Consider the following 11019-nt stretch of genomic DNA (forward strand, 5'->3'; position numbering starts at 1 on the left):
AACAACCATTAAGACACTCCCCTCTATAACAGGACACTGTTACTAGGCAGAAATAATTTTAGACTGTTCAGAACCATAATATACTTGAAGGGACTTTTTGAATTTTCTTTCTTGGATTTTTTATTTCTTAATATGAGCAAAAACCTGTCCGTGTGATTTTGTGTATTTGGTCTCTAGATTGAATTTTATTAATTTAATGATTCTTGAATCTCCTCTTCCCCATTGTTCAGCAACACATATGGGCTAGTACACTTACAGTCTTTCTGATAGCCGTTTGCTCTGTTCCCAAAAATACTTGGAAAAAGAGGTCACCTGTTTACATGCCACCATTTTTGTGAGCAACACACCCAATTCATTTCTGGCTTCAACACAACATAAATTGTTGGAATACATTTCTGCAGTTAAAGCTTGAAGGTAGCAGAGTTTTGGTGGGAGAAATGACTGCCTTATCACACCTGTTGGTGTTTTCCCTGTTTTATAGCTACTAAACCACCACAGCATCACATTGTCTGTGTGCTAATTTTTTCTTATTGGGACAAAGAAGCAATCTTCACAGCATAGGATAATTTTATACTAATTATCTCTTTAATCTCAGTATCAAAACCAATTTATTAATGAAATGATTGGCCTTGTGGGAAGGTCTAATTCATCTACTTCTTAATGTAGCCTGGTTAAAATGCTTTTGTTCTCCATCATCAGAAAAAAAAGTGAATAGTCCGTTCTTTATTATATTGCAACTTTTCTATGGATTACCTGTACAGTGAAGCTTGTAGACTATTGATTAAACATCTGTATACTAGTTCATATTATAAATTTTCTCTTGAAAACTACTATTCCATGAATTACTGTACTCTTATTTGGATTTATAAAATAAATCTGTGCAGTGACCTCTAGTGGCCTCTTTCAACAAGCCAACAATATACGGTAATCAGGTGATAATGTGAACCTAGAAGTTTCCACAAACCAGGTTTGTTGGTTATCTGACCATAGCTGCTGTAATTCATATATAAGCTAGACAAATTTTTGTGTGATTTTCAAAGAAAGCAGATATACATTGTCAAAATAGAAAGAACAGCAAACAAATTGTATATATTTGTTTCTGGCAAATGATTTCTCTAGCTAAAAATTTAGAAAACAATTGACCATATTAATTATATATAAACATATGCTGATGAGGAAGTTTGTCTGGGTGTGCTGTGCTCAATCACATGTCATTGTGCTTAACTGTTAAAGGTTTCTGTCCACTCTTGTTATCCTTTATTATATTTAAACGGCTTGGGCTGGATGGCTGCTCAGGCAGAGGATATTTTCTAAATTAGAGGGGACTTTATACTTTTCAAGCTTCATTTTCTAATCAGAGCAACTCAGTTCCTGCAGGTCATCATTTGAATTCTAGGCAGGTTAGGTATTATCTAATAATTTTAACAAAAATTAATTTTATTTATCTTTCCTGAAGACAACAAATGGTAGTCTCTATTTATTTTGTTGAAAGTCAGCATCCACCCTCCTATAAGAATGAAATATTTTGAGGAATATTAAAAAAGGGCAGAATATTACATTTCCCTAAAAGAGAAATGGAGAAACTTGCTCTTGGAGACAGAAAGCAGCTTCCAAGTCTTTCTTAATAGCCCCACAGATATTGAGGGGGTAGCTTTTAGAAATGCAGATTTAGCAATCCATTCAAGACAGAATATTTTGAAACAAAGGCAGAATGGTAGGATTAGACTTGCCATCACCTAAGCTCCAACACTGGAAAAAGCTATTAAGCAACAATAGAAATTGCCCAACACTCTTTCAGAAAACAAGCCCTTTCATTGCATCACCACAAACTTCAACCAAATCTGGCAGCTCAGACAAACACCATGGATTTGTATTTCCTCTTTTGTCTATAGAGCCAACTATAACCCTTACATAACCCCTACATGACCCCAAAGGAATCTGACAACAGCCAATAGAATACATGTTCCTGCACAGGAGCAGGAAGTTGAAGTGTAAAACCCAAAGAAGGTATAAAAATCCCACATTCTCAACTCCATTTAGTCTTGAATCATGGTTTGTTGAACATGGTTTGCTGAATAATCCACTATTATCTTGAATTATGAATCTAAACCATGAATCATGTTTATAAACCACCTATTTTGCCAAAACGGAATAAATTGTTCCCCATATAAGTTCTATCCTAAATTGAAAAGAACTTGGTGTCAAATATTTAATGGTGAATTATATTCCAATTAGATTTGCTCATGGAAAAAGCAGATGTTTGTCCATCTATGAATCATTTCCTATTAAAAATTACATGTCTGAGTCTTTTCTAATTTACATTTACATGTCCTGTGCTCAAGCAGGAAAACTCACCCAAGAGGCAACTTGGAGGGCAGAAGAAAAGAGCATATAGCCTAGCATTTGGATGATTCCAGGATTGGTTAGAGCAGGGGTCCCAACCCCCAGTCTGTGAATTGGTACCAGGCCACAGTATGCCAGAAATCAGGTTGCACAAACAAGCGAAGCCACAGGGTCCAGGCAGCTCGCGAAACTACACCCCTTCTGGTCCAATGAAAAAACTCCACAAAACCAATTCCTGGTGCTCAAAAGTTGGGGGCCACTGGGTTAGACCTCATACTCAGGATGTATTACAGCCTTTTCAATGTATATAATCAAATGAAGTAGGGGTGGTGTAGAATTGTGACAAGTTTCCATACGCATGGGGGTGAGGAAGCATGTCCTATTAATTTTAGTGGCATTTACCCTCTGCTCTACATAATTCTGTGTTACAGATCATAGAGCTGCCATTTATCTATAATCAATTTATGGACTATATTTTCCATGTTTATTTGTTGAACTTTCACAGTTGTTTGATATATCTCCATTTCACCAAATGAATGTAACAGTCAGAAAAAGACTGCTATTTTAAAAATGCTACTGTGGCTTTATCTTCTAGTCTGGGACAATATTTATTGTGGTTTATAAATTGAAATCTAGAAATACATACATTTATGCCGATCTAAACTCTTTGGGTATGTCAGCAACCAAATATTTTGATTGTCACTCCAGTATTTTGGTCTCAGGTTATTTTTGCTAAAGTCTTTCTTGAATAAACCAGATATTGAGCAATACGTTTTAAAAAATGTTTTCCTTATTTTCATTGCCATATTTTTTCAGGGATAGGCAATTTATAAGCTGTGAGTTCATGTAGCTATAGCTTCATTGTTATTTAATTTTTCTTAGGTTTTTTACTGTAATTGGATCATTTTAAAGAAAGGAATGCATTATACATAAAATTGTTTACTGTTTTCTGTTAAAGCTCTTTGCATTAATTACAGCATAAACAGAGTAATACAGGCAAGGCTTTATGCAGTATGTTTTACTCTAAATCAACACTTGTTCCCTTGCTATTCATGGATCATCTATGTGGCAAAATCATAAAATGATTGCTGTGTTTCATTTCCTTCAGATTATCCTATCTCTTTCTAGACCACAGATAAACTGACTGTCAATGTTCCAGATAGCTCCAAAATTAAATCAGAGTCCATGGCAACGTGTTCTCAAAGTTCCAATTTATTAAGAGAGCCATGCTGGCACATCTGGGAAAACCCGAATCTGAAGCTTCTCAGTTTTCCCTACCCAAATTAAAGTTCATGATCTTGCCCCTACATCCACAAGTCCATCAGATGGTCCAATCTTCCACTGCCATGCTGGCAGTTCCACCCATCCAGTTCCAGTCAGATGCAGAGGTGCCAAAACAAAGGATGACCTTGGCAATCTAGAAAGGAATTTTATTTTGGCTACATAACATTCTACTCTGTACTATTCCCCCTCCCAATTCCCCACTATAGAAACAGTATAGTAGAATAGAAGTGTGGCAGGCCAAAATCCAAAAGGGGCATGGCTGCAGGCCTGACACTGACTTACCAAAAAGAATAGTATAGTGTCTGCAGCTGGTTATTTATTACTGTGCAACAATAGCTTGGATTTCCCAGACATCACCATCTTTGGAACTGGATGTTTGAATATAGATAATCCTCAACTTATAACCATAATTGGCACCATAATTTCTGTTGCTGTGTAATAGCAATGTGGAAGAACCATTATTTTGAGACACCATTTTGGTTTCTCCTTCATATAAAAAAAGTCTAGAAGTTTAAAGTTCATTCTAAGCTAGCCTGTTTGTTTTTCACTCTTGAAAAATAAAGGAGGAGGAGGACTTTTAATGAAACTTTACAACTTTGTCCTCTGTAAAAATATCAGATTAGCAATTCTCATTCCAGAGTCATGTGCAATCTCCTGACAATAGCAGAGCCGTGAAATCATAGTGCCTGGTTTTGATAAAAACTGTTTCATAGGAGGCTTCTGCAGGGAGTCTAGTACTAGGTGCTGTGAATACTGGCTACCCATGGTGTATCTCTGTTACTGGTATTAAAGAACTGGAAGCTTGTAAAAAAGTTGGGCATGATCTTGTTTATTATGTATGCTTTTTTATGTTATGCTTTCAACTCTATTTGCTTGAGCTAATAATAAACCTTAAAATTCTTTTATTTATTGGAGTATTTATTGTCTTTGGGTCCAAAAGAACCAATTGCCTAAGAAATTGATCATTGCCCTGACAATTGGGATGAAGGTGGAATCTGGTGATAATGCCTCGCTTCTGGGAAAGAATATCTGCTAGGCATGGTGCTATTAGTCCTAATTAGTTGTCCAAGAATAAGTGTTTAGGATCAGTGACTCAAATATTAAATCAGGCAACCCCACGTGCCAGATGCATTATGTGTAGGCCATGCCCACCCGAGCTCCACAAATGGGAAAAATGTCACAAAATGTCACATGATGGCAACGTGACACCACAGGTTTTGACACCGATGATCTAGGCTGTTGGCTATTCCTGGCAACTTAGTCTTTTATTATGTCCTTCATTATTAATAATTTACTGATCTCACATGTTTATGTATTGATTTATTGCAAGGATGAATGTTTCAGACTACGGTATGTTTTCCTTTGAAATTTCAACTATTTTTCTGGGAAGAGCCACATGGACAGGTTTGCAAATACCCCCACTTGAAAAGCCAATATATATTAAACAATATTGGCTGAGAGAGGCATAAAAATATCTGAAATTAGACAGAAGCTTTTGGAAGTGGGCAATTGTCTCCCTTTTTAATTCCCTTGTATGGCCTTTGAAAAGTCTGATGGGTCACGGAAAATGGCAGTAGTTTACTATCAGTTAAATAAGCATGGCCTACCTAGGGAGCAGCAGTAATGCCTGGAAATTTTATATAGTACTAGCTGATAACCCTTCATTGCCTGGGTATTTATTTATCCAAATCCTGTATTAGACAGGAATGGCGATGTCAAGTGGCAACTTAAGTGTGGAATGGGCTGTCCTCCCTCCTTCCATTAACGTCACCGCCATTCCTGAAGTGATGATGGCAAGAGCATCTTCTCCCTAAGCCCTGATTTCAGTGACAATTAGATTAGTTGAAAATGTTTTCCCTATGCCCCCAGAAGAAAAATGATACCACCTTGTTGTTTTGCTAGCTGATCCATGATCATTTGGTATGCTTTTTTCTGATCTTGATTTAGAAGCAGCTTCTTGTTCGCAATATACGCACTAAGCTGCTTGAGATTGTAGTTCTTTTCTCGTATGTAATCTGCATGAAGTACGTTGTGTTTGTTGTGCAGGCCGGCTGAATTGCAGTAATGTTTTATTGATCATGGCCATACATTTGTCCTTAGGAATAATCAAAGCCTTGTTGAAAATGTCCGGACCAAACGTAATTTCTAATGTTGGATTTTCCCCCTTACCAGAGGGAGCCCACTTGTGGAATACTGTGAAGCCATTGCTATGGCAACTCCGTTGCATTGTACAGTAGAAGCCATTTTAAGGCACAACAAGCTATATCTTAACAGAAAAAACACACATGCACATAGAATATTTTTTTTCCAAAGGGAAAGTCATCTGTGTACCAAGTTTGGTTGAAATTGTTTGAGGCATTCCAGAGTTATGCTGGAATACACACACACACACACACACAGAGAGAGAGAGAGAGAGAGAGAGAGAGAGAGAGCTATTTAGATGATAGGTAGATAGGTAGGTAGGTAGGTAGGTATAAATACAGATACAGATATATACAGGGCGGGGCATAACCTTTTCCTAGGGGGTCACAGCAACACTTGTAATAACAACACAAATAATTCATACACCATTCGAAAGCCCATCAAAAACTGAGTTTATTGACACGATTTAATAGTCAGTATGACCACCATTAGCCCTTCGAACAGCATTCAAACGAGGTGGATAAGAACACAACAAATCTTCAAACAGTTCCGTTCGATTTTCCAGATTTTTCAACACAGTTTCCAAATTCATTCTCAAAGTTTCAACCGAATATCGATTTTGACCTTGCTCCTGAATCATCAGAGCTTCCACTTCATCCTTAATTATGGCCCCAATGTTCTCTGCCGGATTGAGATCTGGCGAATTTCCCGGCCAGACGTCATTGCCCCAAAATTCGACATTGTTTTCCTTTAACAATTGCTGAGTCGCATTTGGACGCATGCAAGGAGCTTTGTCATGAAGAAAGACAGCCTCACCAACCACCAAGACATTGTCTGGATCACTGAGAAATGGAATGACATTCTCCAATAAAATTTTCTCACGGAAATAACTGCCATCCCAGGATTCCCCTTTATCCTTCAAAACCCAATGCAGTTTCTTGGCTGTGAAAATGACGAAAATCCCGATGCAAGTCGGATTGCGAACGATTTGTCGATATCGTTCATGTTTGGCGATGTCGTCGACGTCTTTAGCCCAAATTCGATTGTTCTGGAAATTCGGTTTTCGAATGGCATAAACGAAGAATTCGTCAGATGGCGCCAAATGAAGAAAATCTTCCTCGGTCCATTCAGACAACCAATCGCACAACCAAAGCCGATCTTGAACGTGTGTTTGAGTTTTCAATGGTTTGCAAATGACGTGGAATGGCTTCAAACCTTCTCGTTCTCGATATCGGCCGATTGTCCTTTGATCAACTCGTTTTCCACGAATTTGAAGGATTTCTTGGGCCACTTTTCGGTTTCCTTTTCGTTGTTTGCGACTGCCAGTTGCAATGATGGCTTTGCTTTCTTGGGACAGTTGCAGAGGACGCCCTTCTCCAAATTTTGTGAAACATTCTTGGGCTGTTTTGTTCCAATTATCAGTAACCCAATCCGGATGACGTTTCAATTTGTTTGCAATCCATTTTCGATTGATAAACGTCGCTCCAGCATCGTGAGCCTCTCGAAAGGCAATGCATTTTATTCTGTCAATGATCCTTTGTTCTTCCGAATCGAATTTTCCAGCCATTCTTAAAGCAAATTTAACATTTAATAGCTCATTCAATTCAGTTTTTTATGGGCTTTAAAATGAGGTGTCGCGGAAGTTGTAAACTGCTGTCGATCTTGCTGTGACCCCCTAGGAAAAGGTTATGCCCCGCCCTGTAGATATAAAGAAAACTGGTTGATTAATGTACTTTTTGTCTTGAGTAACACACTTGAGAGCATTTTAGGCAAAAAGAAAAAAGATGAAGTTTTATATGTTCTTGCTTTGTGAGCTTTAAGGTATAATTCATTGTGTGAATTTGAAACTCCTTGCCATTGCAAAGAAGTGGCATTTTTTCAAAAATGTCTTTTTTATTCCTCTTTTTTTTTAAAGCCAAAGAAAGGAAGGACCAATAATTTTATTGGGAGCCAGATACCTGGCTAGAAATTGAGTTCAGATTTGCCTTTTTTCAGAGCATCCAATTTGATGATTTGGGGCCAACAATGCTAAGAGTCATGACTGACTCAAAACACACACACCAGGGATTATGGGGAAATACCCAGTTTAACATTAATTGATTAACAGAGTTGGAAGGCATGTTGTAGGTAATCTAGTCCACATACACACACCCTGCCCAAGCAGGAAACTCTACACCATTTCTGACACATAGCAGTCCAGTCTCTTCTTGAAAGCTTCCAGTGATGATGCTCCCATAACTTCTAAAGGCAAGCTATTCCATTGATTGATTGCTCTTAGGGTCAGAAAATTCCTCCTTGTTTCCAGGTTTTATCTCTCCTTGTTCAGTTTCCATCCATTATTCCTTGTCTGGCCTTCAGGTGCTTTAGAAAATAGCTTGACCCCTATCCTCTCAGTGGCAGGTCCTCAAATATTGGGACACTGGTATCATGTCTCCCTTGGTCCTTCTCTTCACTAAACTAGACATGCACAGTTCCTGCAACCATTCATCGTATGTTTTAGTCTCCAGTCCCCTAATCATCTTGGTTGCTCTTCTCTACCCCCTTTCTAAAGTTTCAACGTCTTTTTTATAGTGTGGGGACCAAAACTGGATGCAGTATTCTAGGTGTAGTCTTATTAAGGCTTTATAGAGTGGTATTAGTACCTCACATGATCCTGATTGAATCCCTTAATACATTAGATTTTTGGCTACCGCTGCACAATTGGCTCATATTTAATTGGCTGCCATTAAGACTGCAAGATCCCTCTCACAGTTACTGCTTTTAAGTTTTGTTAGGGTTAGGGTGATCTTGATTGTATCCCTCTGTTAATGCAATTTAGGATTGCTTTGGCTTTTTTAGCTGCTGCCACACACTGTTACCTCATATTTAATTGGTTGTCCATTAAGACTTCAAAATCCCTCTCATGGTTACTGCTATTAAGCCTGTTTTCACCCAGTCTATATATTTATTTTGGTTTTTCTTGTCTAAGTGTAAGACTTTACTTTTCTCTTCATGGAATTTCATTTTGTTAGAGAAGGCCCAGTGTTCAAGTCGATCAAGATCTATCTGGAACTTGAGCCTATTATCTAGGGTGTTGGCTATTCCTGCCATCTTAGTATCATCCACAAATTTGGTAAGCTCCCCTTCTATTTCCTCATCTAAGTCATTTATGAAGATATTGAAGAGTACTGGGCCTAAGATGGGACCTTGTGGTGCTCCACTGCTTACTTCGCTCCATGTAGATGTAGTACCATTAAGGTAAGGTGACCAGATTTTCAGATTGGTAAAGAGGGACACCTTTGACCGGGGGGGGGGGGGGGGGCTTGATTAAAAAATTTATACGGAGCAACAAAAATTTTCATACAATGCAAAGATAGTATTGTAATGTTTTTTTTATTTCAACATAACTACAATTTACAAATATAAATTGTAACTGTTGCCAAACATCCAAATTTTGATCACGTGACCATGAGGATGCTGCAATGATCGCTAAGTGTGAAAATGGTCGCTTAGTGTGAAAAATGGTAATCAGTCACTTTTTTCAATGCTATTGTAACTTTGGTCACTAAGCCCATTATACCACCTTTCTTGCCACAGTTCTTAAGTGAATCTTAAGTGAAGATGTTATATCTTAAGTGAATCTTAAGTCTTAAGTGAAGATGTTATACAGTAGAACCTCTGGTCACGAACGCTTCTGACCAAAATATTCACATTCTCCCCGCTGCTGATTTCCCCTTCTGCACCATTTTTTTTGTAAGCGCCAAATTTCCAAAATTAGGTTTGATTCATGACCAAATCAGTTTGCGACCAAAGTTATGGAACAAATTATGGTTGCGACCAGAGGTTCTACTGTATTCATGCCTTTACATACTCTATATCACCTCAAAATATTGCACAGCCTTCATAAGTTTCTAATACAGATAAAATTAAATACATCAAAACCATAAAAAAGTAAAATTAACCTTGCTGGAAAATCCTATGCCTGTCTTGCTATTATTACTGACACACTTGCTGCAGTATTTGATGGCTAAAAGAAAAAAAAATATTGTTAAAGTGTATATTATGTTCACTCCCATGTCTTGTCTGCTGCGTTGATTTTGAATTTATTAAAAGAGCTTATTTTACATCAAATCCCTCTCATATTATTCTCCTATGTTCAATAAACCCTAAGAGACAGCATACTATACATGAAATTCCTGTAACTGTATATTTAGTAAATTGTGGAGCTGAGTTTATCCAATTAACTCAGTTTTTGGACTTGAGTAATCACATACAATAAAGGAAATAAAACTATTTAGAATGAAGTGTAGTTGGCTATTTGTGATTAAGGGTGTCATGCAGAAACAATTATAGTTTTAATCAGGACAATACCCTAAAAAAACCCTTTTGTTCTTTCAGGGTTTTTTTTAAATGATTTTTCCATGGCACATCATAGTGTTACACATATTGTTTTGAATAAAAAAACAGCAGCTGCACATTTTTAAAAACCTAATTTATTTTAAAATGCATTAAAAAATAAAAGAAAAAAAACCAGCACACTTACCAGCAGGCAGAAACTCCAAGTCAATCCAAAATGATATAGATGTTAATACAAAGAACTGAGCAAATTGAAACTTTCCCACCATTTTGGAGCAGTCCTCCAACCTCCGTGCCTCTCCCCTCTGGAAAATCCAGGAAGTAACACTGGCGACCTCTCTAGCCATTTCCTGCAGCTCTATGGTACTAGATCATTTTTTTTCTTATAAAATGAGGTAAACGCAACGCGGCGCGGGGGGAATCCGTTTTGTTGCTTTAACGTTTTAATATCTTCAATGAAAGTACTGAGACAGAGAGAGAGAGGGATTAGACAGGGTATCTTTTGTCTTGCCCCGGTTAGGATTTCTTAAGCAAATCCACTGGGCTTTCAACATGAAGCCAGAAAATCGGAACTTTTTTTAAATGCGGAGGGACACAGGAAAAATTATTATAAAGCGTGCTTGTCACGCTGAAATCGGTACGTCTGGTCACCTTACATTAAGGACTACTCGTTGACTATGGTTTGCAGCCAGTTACAAATCCATCTGATGGTGATGCTATCCCACTTATTTTCTAGCTTACCAAGAAGTAAGTTGTGGTCTACTTTGTTGAATGCCTTGCTGAAGTCTAAGTATATTATGTCCACAGTATTTCACTCATCTACTAATTTAGTGATTATGTTGAAGAATGAAATAAGATTAGTTTGGTATGATCTGTTTTTAACAAACCCATGCTGACATCTAGTTATTACTTTAC

The sequence above is a fragment of the Thamnophis elegans genome, chromosome Z (assembly GCF_009769535.1).
Source record: "Thamnophis elegans isolate rThaEle1 chromosome Z, rThaEle1.pri, whole genome shotgun sequence".
Taxonomy (NCBI): domain Eukaryota; kingdom Metazoa; phylum Chordata; class Lepidosauria; order Squamata; family Colubridae; genus Thamnophis; species Thamnophis elegans.